The 12,122-nt window shown below is 42.0% G+C and overlaps 1 protein-coding gene across 1 annotated transcript in view; it reads right to left on the bottom strand.

Annotated features, from left to right (window-relative positions):
- The window catches only part of sema5a (sema domain, seven thrombospondin repeats (type 1 and type 1-like), transmembrane domain (TM) and short cytoplasmic domain, (semaphorin) 5A), a 244,463-nt gene that overhangs the window by 51,358 nt on the left and 180,983 nt on the right, over positions 1-12,122 (bottom strand). The window lies entirely within an intron of this gene.

The raw sequence follows: 12,122 nt of genomic DNA, 5'->3' as shown, positions 1-12,122 counted from the left end.
CACAGATGCTGTCAGACCTGCTGAGTTTTTCCAGGTATTTTTATTTTTGTTTTGGATTTCCAGCATCTGCAGTTTTTTGCTTTTATCTTTGAAGGGAAATCTTGCTGAACCTGGCAGCATTATTAAGAAAAATTTTCTCACATACAATTATAGTGCTCAACTGTGAATGCTTCTGAGTGATGAGATACTAGATTAGCAAATCATTGTGCAAACACAAAATAACCATGTTATGCTTCTACCAGAAATGTACTGTTAGTACAGATTAAGCATTTCAAATTGTTAATCATTTTCAAAGGCTTTTATTCCCCCCCTTTCCTTTTCCTCCTCCAGCTGAGTCTTTCAACAGCACTGAATCTTATTTTAACTATCCCTGCTCTAAAGTAAGATTTAGCAGAGGCTTTTAAAGTCATGAAGGGTTTAGATTCTTTTATAATTTATTCATTTTTTGGTGACTTTGTAGCATTTTGATACAACTGAATGGTTTGCTGGGCCATTTCAGAGGGCATTTAAGAGTCAACCACATTGCTGCAGGTCTGGAGTCACATGTAGGCCAGCCAGATAAGGATGACAGATTTCCTTCCCTAAATGTGTGTTAATAGCAGAACAAGAGTGAGCACTCTGTGAAAGCACAGCGTAGAAACAAGTGACAGATGGTCCTGTGGGGGTTGGAGGACAAGGAGGGACAACATCACTGGCACGGTCAGCATTTGCTGCCCATCCCTAACTCTCCTTGAGTAGCTGATGATGAGCTGCCTTCCTGAACCACCGCAGTGCATGCGGTGTAGGTACACACACACTGCTATCAGGAAGGGAGTTCCAGGATTTTGACCCAGCGACAGTGAAGGAATGGTGATATATTTCCAAGTCAGGATGGTGTATATCTTGGAGGGGAACTTGCAGGTGGTGGAGCTCGCATGTGTCGCCTGCCCTTGTCCTTCTAGATGATGGAAATTGCGGGTTTCAAAGGTGTTGTCGAAGGATGCTTGCCAAGCCTCTGCAGTGCATCTTATCAATGGTACACACTGCTGCCACTGTGCCAGTGGTGGAGGGAGTGAATGTTTAAGATGGAGGATGGGATGCAGGTTAGCCGGACTGCTTTGTCCGGGATTGTGTCCAGCGTGTTGAGTGTTGTTGGAGCTGCACTCGTCCAGGAAAATGGAGAGTATTCCATCATACCCTGACTTGTGTCCTGCAGACGACGGACAGACTTTGGGGAATGAGGAAGTTAGTTACCCGCTGCAGATTTCCCAGTATTTACATGGCTGGTTCATTTCAGTTTCTGATCAATGGTAACCCCCAGGATGTTGATAGCAGGGGATTCAGTGATGGTGACGCTGTGGAATGTCAAGGGGTGATGGTTAGATTCTCCCTTGTTGGAGATGGTCATTGCCTGGCACTTGTGTGGCAAAAATGTTACTTGTCACTTATCATCCCAAACCTGAATGTTGTCCAACTCTTGTTGCATGTGGACACGGACTGCTTCAGTGTTTAACGAGTTGTGAATGGTGCTGAACACTGTGCGATCATCAGTGAACATCCCCACTTCTGACCTTATGATAGATGGAAGGTCATTGACGAAGCAGCTGAAGATGGTTGGGCCTAGGACACTACCCTGAGGAACTCCTGCAGTGATGTCCTGGGGTTGAGATGATTGGTCTCCAACAATCATAACCATCTTATTTTGTGCTCGGTATGATTCCAACCAGTGGAGAGTTACCTCCCCAATTCCCATTAACTTTAGATTTCAGCTCTTTTGTCCATGCTGGACCAAGGTTGTGATGAGGACTGGAGCCAAATAGCCCTGGCGGAACCCAAACTGAGCATTGATAAGCAGGTTATTGCTGTCTAACTGCCACATGATGGCACTGACACGGACATCTTCTGTCACTTTGCTGATGATCAACAGTAGATTAATGGGGCAGTAATTGGACGGGTTGGCTTTGTCCTGCTTTTTGTGGATAGGACATACGTGAGCAGTTTTCCATATTTTCGGGTAGATGCCAACATCGTGACTTCACAGGAACATTTTGGCTAGGGGCACCATTAGTTCTGGAACACAAATCTTCAGTATTATTGCCAGAATATTGTCAGGGCCCATAGCCTTAGCAGAATCCAGTGCCTTTAGCATTTCTTGCTATCATGCAGGGTGAATTGAATTGGCTGAAGACTGGCATCCGTGATGCTTGGCTTCAGGAGGAGGCCGAGATGGATCATGGCACTTCTGGCTGAAGACGGTTGCAAGTGCTTCAGCTTTGTCTTTTGTACTGATATGCTGGGCTCCCTCATGATTCTGGATGAGAATATTTGAGCAGCTGGGTCCTCCAGTTAATTGTTTAATTGTCCACTACCATTCACGACTGGACGTGGCAGAGCTGGAAAGTTTTGATCTGATCCTTCAGTTGTGGGATCATTTAGCTTTACCTATTGCATGCTGCTTAGTAAGCATGCAGTCCTGTGTTGTAACTTTGCCAAGTTGGCACCCCATCATTAGGTATGTCTGGTGCTGCTCCTAGCATGGCACCAGGGTTGATGTCCTGGCTTGATGGTAATAGTGGAGTGAGTGATAGGTTGAGGCATGAGAATACAGATTGTGGTTGAATTGAATTCTACTGCAACTGATGGCCTGCAGCTCTTTATTGGTGCCAAGTTTTGAGTTATTCTGATTCTATCCCATTTAGCATGATGGTAGTCCCACACAACACAATGGAGGGTATCCTCAATGTGAAGATGGGACTTCAACTCCACAAGGACTGTGCAGTGATTGCACTACCAATACTGTCATGCACAGGTGCATCTGTGACAGGTAAATTGGTCAGGGAGAAGTCAAATAGTTTTTCCACATCTTGGTTCTTTTCTCACCTGCCACAGGCCCAGTCTGGAAGATACACTCTTAGTAGCTCAGTCAGTAGTGGTGCTACTGAGTTAGTCTTGGTGGTGGGCATTGACGAATCACATCCAGAGTACATCCTGTTGCCTTGCTACCCTCAGTGCTTCTCCCAAATGCTGTTCAACTTGGAGGAGTACTGATTCATCAGCTGACCTAGTGCAGTAGGTGGTAATCAACAGGAGGTTTCCATGCCCATGTTTGACCAAATGCCATGGGCCTTCAAGGACTCCCAAGACAATTCCTACCTGTCTGTATACCATCATATCACTACTTCTGGTTGGTCTATCCTGCCAGTATGACAGGAAATACCCAGGGATGGTGATGGCGGTGCCTGGGACATTGTCTGTGTGGTATGATTCCATGAGTATGACGATGTCAGGCTGTTGCTTGACCAGCTTGTGGGACAACCCTCCTAATTTTGGCACAATCCCTCAGATGTTAGTGAGGAGGACTTTGAGGATCAAATGGGCAGGGGGTGTTGCTAGTCCTTTCCAGTGCCTTGGTCGATGCAGGTTGGTCTATTTGGTTAAACAATTCAATAAATAAAGGGAAACAAAAGAGAAACAATGGCTGAAGAACTGATAACCAGAGGGTACAGAATTAAGGTGATTGGAAAACAAACCAGAGACAACATGAGGAAAGATTGCTTTTAACCACAATGCATGGTTAATGTTAAAACTCAGATGGTTAGGTGCTGAAGGATAGAACACTGGACACTAGTCTTTATTCATTTAGAAGCCTTTATTTACAGAGACACACACTGCATACCATGCATTTCCAGCAGCTTGCTACTAATTGTGTAAACACACGTGGCGCCCCAATTAATATCCACCACCTGAAAGCAATTAACACCCAGTTGATAAATTAACAATTAGGAATCAGAATTCACTGCCTGATCGAGTGGCAGATACAAGGTACAGATTCAAGAGCAACCTTCAAAAGGTACTTGAAGGAAAAAAATGTCAGGATATGGGGAAAGAGCTGGGCGAGTAGGGCTGGCATAGATTTGATGGGTACAATAGCCTCCTTCTATGTTGTCTTATTCAGTGATTCTACCCAGGACAAGAAATCAGGCAGCTGCCTTATTTTGAATTCAGTAGTTTGGAGTTTTGTGAGAGCAGCATGGGGCACGCTCCCACTTTCCTCTCTCCGAGGCAAAATATTCTCGTCGATCTCAATTTTATCAAAACGATGCTTCTTTTCTGAACTTTTCTCCCTGGTTCTGAACACACAATCCTGCAGAAAACTATCAGGTTCACATCAAAAGCTGTAGTATTATTATGCCCTTAGTTGCTCTATTGTACAGGTAACTACAGGGCAGTGAGAGTCAAACTGGATTAATGAAAGACACTTAGACCATCACAGAAGTGGCAACACACTGAATCAGAGAGGGATCTATGGTAGGCTCAAAGTTCCAACAAGAACTCATTTACGAAAGAAAAATACTGCAAGTGCTTGTTACCTATAATACATGTTTCGATGTGATAGCCAATGTAATAATTCAGGAACATGCATGCTAAGCAGAACCTTATTGCTCTATCAACTGTCCACCTGCTTCAATCATGTTTTAAGTAATGGACAATAGTTGACCAGATATGTTCAGCATCCTGATAGATGTCTGTCCAGGCTTTTCCTGACCAATTTAGTTGTATGTAAACTTCCGATCACAGCGAAAATTCTACGGCATCTCAACTGGCTATGCGCTGCATGTTTTAATAATGTCCTTGTATGGAGAATAGATTAGTGAGGATAACTAGCAACAGGAATAAAAACTTAGAGCTGACTTCTACCAGCTGTACAGCATAAATGGCGTAGAACAAGGACAAATAGTCCCGGGACCTTGGCAAACCTCGCTACTTGAATTGGCCCATGGGGCCACAGTGCTGTATAAACTCTGCCGTCTGCTGTGGCTTAAGTTTTGATAACTTGCCAAGCAGCTGCACGCAAAGGCTGCTAATCATGTTCATCTGACATGTGGAAATGTGGTACAGCACAGGGCTTTTAAATACAGAATCAGAATCCTTTACAGAGCCTATTCTGAGAAAATCAGGAATCTTCATTGCAAACAATGTCGAAACTGAAATCTAATCAGGGGTGATAGTCAGCTTCTTCCAAGCTTTTTAAACAAGTTCAGCCTTATTTCCAAAATATCTATGAAAATTCCAAAAACATCAGTATGTTTATTCTGCTAGGATCTATTGCTGAATAAATCTGAGAGCAGTGCTCCATACTAATGAATTAGAGCCAAGTTTTTTTTTGGTTCTACTGGCAGCACTTCAAGTTAGACCTCAGTGTGCTGTTCTTTCCTCAGGCCTGAGCCTCTATGTCTTCTGCCCCACTAAAATGAACTTGTTTTTGTAAAAGTCTGTTAAATTAACGAAACTCAAGCTTGGGAACTAAGTAATTGATTCCGGGTATAAAAAGATGACTGCCTCCTTTCACTTTAGCAGGAACACTCTCAAGCAAAATAGATACATGCACAATATATACTTTACTGGGAAATTCTCCCCATGCTACTGTATTTTTCATTAAAAGGGAATTCAACCTTTCAAAAACAAAAAACAATTAGTGGCAAGTCTCAAAAGTCTATTATCAAGCATGACCTCGATGCCCAGCGCTGCTCTGCTGGTTCACAAGCTGTGTTATGAAACAAATCACCTGGAGTACCATTTTCCCCCTGCCTACTGCCATTATTATTGTGATTTTTTTTTTGGAAATATCTAATGTACCGGAATCAAATAGTTTGAGTAATGTCTCCCATCTGGGGCTATTTTTAATTATCAATCTGTCTCCAATTAAGCATTTACAGAAGTGGGTTTGCCCTAATCAGCAAATACTTAACCCTGGCATTTTAGAAAAAGGCTGATTGGGTGGTCATGTTTAATACAATTCAATACATAAAATACATCATTGTACAGTTTGAACAAACCTCCCTCAGCATGCATATCATTCTCATCACTTTTATCTTGCCAAGTGTCTTCTGCCTTTCCCTCTTAAAGAGAAAGAATCCTGTTGAAATATTACTCCATAGATTCTAGCAGGCCCCTGATGCTTCACCCAGTGGCTATTCTTCAAGTGTGAGTGCAAGCAAGAAACCAATCTTATCACTTTAACCTATGTTCTACAGAACACACTAGCTGGGCTAAAAACAAAAAAACTGCGGATGCTGGAAATCCAAAAACAAAAACAAAAACAGAATTACCTGGAAAAACTCAGCAGGTCTGGCAGCATCGGCGGAGAAGAAAAGAGTTGACGTTTCGAGTCCTCATGACCCTTCGGCAGAACTAACTGGGCAATCTGTTCACACACCATTACTTTTTCAGAAAATCCTGGGCCATTAGCTCATATGGAAGAGGAAAATCAGGGCCACATATTTTCAAAGCAAGAATTTTCTAGATTATTCTTGCATGATTTTTTTCAAGAACTTGTTATCTTAAAATAAACAATTTTGTGGGTAAACGCAGCTTAAAATAGCTGCGCTGATACAAAGACATGAAGACAACAAAACTCAAATGACACGGAGTTGGATAAGTTAAATAATTGAATCAGCTCAATGCTTTCCTTTGTTATTGCTTGCTTTGAATTTAGGAATTCCCACTAAAATATAAAAGGAGCTTTATCAGAACACTGCCACTTAGCTCGAACAGCCACTCATGAATCAGTCACGTGACCTTTATATTATATATATACTCAAGAGAGGGGCAAATTACTTTGGAAGTCCAATTTTATAGCTTCTAACTAACACAAAATTAAGCATTAACCACCAAAACCATTATTATACTGGGATTTTTGTGCTAAAGTAAACTCACAGTGAGGTAAATTTGGCGTAAAATTCCCCCTATAAAGAGTCTGAATTCATATTAAGAATTTTAGAAGCAGAAGCTCAATACAAATCGGCAGACAGTATCAACTACAAAAAGGATAGTCAAATTCAATGAAGCCAGCTAAGGCCTTTCAGACTGAATCAGATTGAATCAGACAGAATGTATAAATGGATGAAAACTGCCACTGAATTCAGTATGGACAGTTGCAAATTGTACAGGAAGAAATGATGGGTGTCATAAGAAGTCTACGAAAGGAGGGAGATCAACTTGTCCAATCACTGTAGAATACCAACCAACAAAGCTAATAGAATGCTGAACTATATAGTAAAATTTCCCTTGAAATGTGATTATTCACTTGTTTCAATAGATAATTGCAGTTATAACTTCCCTATCTCCAATAACTTTGGTGAGGGTGGAGGTGAGGTGGGGGGCAGGGGAGGGGTGGGGGGGGCGGGGGCAGGATTTTATTGGGCCTGCAAAAGTGGGAAACTCTTGAAGGGTGGGGTGACTTAATTAGGCAGAAGTTGAAATTTCACTTTCAGGAGAGCAGGTTCAAATTTAGAGATTAAGTCAGCGGTGTGTTTGTGGTGGGTCGGGCCTCGTGCCATCCTGTGGTGGGTTCCTACTTGTAGTATGTTTACATGCCATTAATACTCATTATATTAAAACATTTCATAATTACATCCCACCAACTCAATAAAGTCAGTGGCACACAAGAATCTCATGACACCCGGTTCACATTTGTTTAAAGTTGGTGCACAACATTCAACTTTGTCTGAGGTCAGCAGTTTATTTGTTGAACTCTGCAGCAATAGGGAGGGGCACAAGAATGGGCACTTGCATGGAGGCTCAACAACAGGAGGAGGAAAGGGGCTGTGGAGTAGGTCAGGGCATGGAAGAGTGGAAGAGGGAAACAAGGGAGGACAAAGGGTTGGGTGGTGGGGGGGGGGGGCAAAAGCGAGTGAAGTGGGAAGGGCCTGACATCATGGGAGGGAACAAGTCAGTCAAGGTAAGAAAATGAGGGACCTCAAGGGCAGTGTCAATACTGTCCACGTGAGGGTCCATCTCAGGGTGTTAGCTGGCAAAGTCCTTATAGGGCTTTGAGTTCACCTGCAACATTTCAATTATCCCCTCTGAGTGATCTCGGATAATGTCTTTTACAATGCATAGGAGGGATGGCCAGCTGAGCCTGCAAGTTTAGCCATGTCCCACAGAGTGGCGAGTACAACACTGGACACTAACATGAACATTCGATAAAGAGTGACCGCAAAAACACAACATTGTTTCTTCCAAAAAAATGTGAATGGCGGAGCAGACTCAATGGGCCGAATGTTCCTACATCTTATGGTCCCTAACTCAACTGTAACTATCACTATTTGCCAATCATGAGCCAATACATTTAGATCTCTGACTAAGCTAAAGCCTCACAAATAATGATGATGCACACGTGGATAAAGTGAAACCAAGGGAATATGAAACCGTTACAAGTGAAATTTAAATTTGAAAAACACCCATGCCACTTTTGCGCTCTCAATAGGTCTTATGGTAATGGGGCAATGGGGTTGGGCAGGAAAGTTCTGGCTGTGATGCAGAGCCTCCCTGCTTGACCAGGAGGCTCTTTTACTGCCTGCTCATGTATGCTGCAATGTCAGCTGACAGTGGGTTTTACCACTGATAAACTTCCCCCGCCAGGTGAACACATGTGTCTCCCGTGCACAATGCTGGCACTTTAAATTTTAATTAGAATTGCATGGGAACCAGCAAAAAACAAGAGAGTGGAAGTAGCACCCACTTCCTGGTTCCACCGTCAGGAACGGTGTGCCATGATTAAAATTCTGCTCCTTTTGTCTGATAAAAAATTCTAAGCTTCCCAGTGTGCATTTAATCCTGATCCTAAATTTCTGGCTTCATCACCAATTACCTGACCCATGGTAATAAGCTTTCACTATTTCCCTCATAAATTCTTTCAAGACTTATGTTGTTATAATTATATGCAACTGACACAGTTAGATCTAATTTACTCTGATCCCAATTTTTAAAAAAATTAAATGATTGCATAAGAGGTGTGAGCTTAAATCTGTACAAGGCATGGGTCAAGCCACAGTTAGTGAAAATTGTATAGCTTTGGGTCCCCATTGTAGATATTCTATGATATTCTCTCCACCCCCCCTCCCACCCCTGCTCCATCAGTTCTGCTCTACTGATTTACAGCCCTAGCATTTAGATAACCAGTCATAACTCTGTGGGTGATTCTGAGTCCCCAATGGGGACCTGTTCTCACAAGGAGCACAAGTTAGAGAATCTCTCACTTGGGCTCACTGTGAAAATGGCCAATGCTCAAGGGCAGGATCACAGAATCATTCATCCTTAGCACCACCCTAGATGAATCTGTTGTGAATCTTTTCAAAACTGCAATATCCTTTCTATAATGGGAACCCAAAGCTATACAGTTTTCACTAACTGTGGCTTGACCAACGCCTTGTACAGGTTTAAGCTCACACCTCTTATGCAATCATTTAATTAAAAAAAATTGGGATCAGAGTAAATTAGATATAACTGTGTAAGTTACATATAATTATAACAAAATCTATTCCCTTTGTAACGTGTGCTTTGTGCAGACTCACTGCACAGCATACAAGACTCGGGCAGTCACTTTACTGGTTGATGGTTAAAATGAACATGACAATATTCACAGCATTTGTTAGTTGCACAGAAGAAGATACCAAATGAACAAACCTAATTCAGGTTAGGCTGAGTGCTGTGATCTAAAGCCAGCAGCTATTCAGCTCTATGGTGCAACATGAAATTGAAGCTATGCAATTCCAGGATCTGGATTATGGATTAAATGCACTGCACCCAAAAACTGAAAGTTTTATTATATATTGGGTTTGATAAGGATTTGTAACTTAATTCTGTTCTGACATTTTTTCATTCGTTAGTATAAAAGATTTATGCATCCTTCAAGAATTCCATTAAAAAAAACTTCCAAATATGACAACTGCTTGGCACGTCCCAAGCAGTGAACCTTCTTAAATAGACAGTCGTTCCATTTAGAAGAGTGGACAGGGTGTCCTGTGCCCTGAACAATATTTTGGTGATTGTTGTGCCAGTGAATATTATAGTTTATTTAGAGTCATTAAATAAAATTGGAGAACGCTTTTACAATTCAAGAATAAACATTCATCTTCAAAGTTCCTAGCAAGCTACTTTAATGCTCCCAGCACATTTACATGGATGGGAAATCATTGGCAGTGCAGGCTTATTTTCTGGTGTATGTTCCTGGTTCAAAAAGCTTTGTCCTGGGAATGCTGAGGAGGAAGATTTACCCTATCCCCTGTCTTCACAGTTCCTGCCAGGTGAAAATTAAAGTTTAACGTTCTGTAGCAATATTGGCAATTTAAGAAAATATGCCTCAAAACCCTTTCAAGTTTGGAGTACTTCCAAGCTGGTTTTCACTCTGTTGCAATTATGAGCTTTATAAGATGTTTTGGGACTGTGTCTTTAAATTTAGGATAAAATGAAGGAGTCAGCTGACCTGTGGTGAAAGCTGCCTAACAACAGGTCTGGGTGACGGAGCTGTTAAAGATTAAAGGAAAGCCTACATTGTTTTATTGAAAAGAAGGTGCAAGTTATTCACACTTTCAGACAATGGCACAGACAGCCGTGATGCCGGAGGATGGACTGTGGAACTCCAAGACCCAGGGAAGTGTTAAAATGTGAGGTTGTAAAAGGGTATACTTTGAACTGTCCATTTGATTCCAGCTTAGAGTTGGAATCTAAAGAATAGCTAATCAGCATTTCTACCTGGATATTAGGCCCATGTGATTCACATTGCCATGGGGAAGGGTGCAGAGGAAGCTCTTATAAAGATTGGGTTACAGGTTTTCCTAAAATATCACTGAATATCAAAAAGATATGGGTTAGTCTGTTATGATCCAGGAGAGGGAGAGCAGCAATAGGCAGAAAGACACTGTGGTTCACCACGTAGGAATGCAGGTGGGAGCCCTTGATCGGGGACTGGAAAGACCAAAATTGTGGGTTAAAACAAGCGTTGAAAGATTTACCTAGCTTTAGCTGGAGGGAGAAGTCTCCAGGAAAACTTGCACAGTAAAATACAGTTCTAGAGATAAAAGTTTTCAGGATGGGAAGGAAAAAGCTTGGAAGTAAGCCATCAGGAGAATCATTTTGGACTGGTTCTGAAAGAATTGAATATCTGCTTAAAGGACAGTGTAACAAATACCCGATTGTGTGTTTTTTCCACTACATTAAAAGTTCTGTTCTGCAGTCAAGTGTAACTTGTCTAGAAAAACCATATTTCATCAATGGCGCTTTTAGTCTATTGTTACAGTAAATGTTTTAAAATGTCAAATCAGTTGGGAAATAGAGATAGCGTAAGTAATTTATATTGGTATTTGTAGACGTGAGGAATGAGTTTTACCTATAAAGTTTAAGTTTGATTTGTATTTCTGTATCTGTGTGTTAAGAAAAGGTCAAATTGTGTTTTAGTTTCACTTTAAAAGGGGCTTGCATATCTAATGAGGTTTTTAGGACTGTTGCAGCTAAGATATACAAACAAGAGTATAGGAATTGGGCTGTTGCCTAGCAACAGGGGTCCAGAGAGGCAGGTCCCTCCCACAGACACACACACACAAGAGAAACAGCAGTTTTGATTTTAGAAGCTGTTTCAGTTCAGTTGGTTTTGAAAGTAGCTGCTAGGAGAGACTGGAGCAAAGGGGACAGATAGTCAGTCCCAAGCTAAAGAAAAGACCCCAAAATCCAGATGAATAGAACAGGGGAAAGTCCCAAGCAGACCTTCTAGTAATAGGAAGGACAGGAACCTACAGAAGGTCCTGATAAGTGAAGTTAAGAGTGAGAGGCAGAGAGAAAGGCTCTAAGCTTTATATTTAGAGAGACAAAGGCTGCAAAAAGCAGATTTAAAGCAAGAACAGCTTGCAAGAGACAAGAATGTCCAAAGAGACCATTGAAGGTCTCTAACTCTTTACTATGGGCATGTGAAGCAGCGGGTACTGTTTATGGCTGAGTCAGTGAAAGGGAGTATGTGGAAGACAGTTTGAATGCATGTGGTGACCCAGGGAAGATGTACATCAGAGGAAAAGTTCAAAACCCTGGAGCTGACCCCTGTAGGAAGGTGTCTGAGAGAAAGCATTGGTTTGGGAGAAGATTCCAAGGCAAGGTCTTGGAGAGTGGAGATTGGAAGCCCTGCGTGAAAGACGGAGTGCAGTGAGACTGGTTGGCTTACGGTGTGACAAGCGTCTTGGGGGAGTTGAAGAGAGATCCATAGCATCTGGTTGAGGTGGCATCTGTCATTTGGTTTCAGGGTATGGTGTGACTGATCACAGGGTGCCTTTTGGTACATGGACTGTGTACTTACTGTGAACATTAGAGTATAA

This window comes from Carcharodon carcharias, chromosome 3, assembly GCF_017639515.1.
Source record: "Carcharodon carcharias isolate sCarCar2 chromosome 3, sCarCar2.pri, whole genome shotgun sequence".
In the NCBI taxonomy this organism is placed as follows: Eukaryota; Metazoa; Chordata; class Chondrichthyes; order Lamniformes; family Lamnidae; genus Carcharodon; species Carcharodon carcharias.
This window is presented reverse-complemented; position numbering and strand designations above follow the sequence as displayed.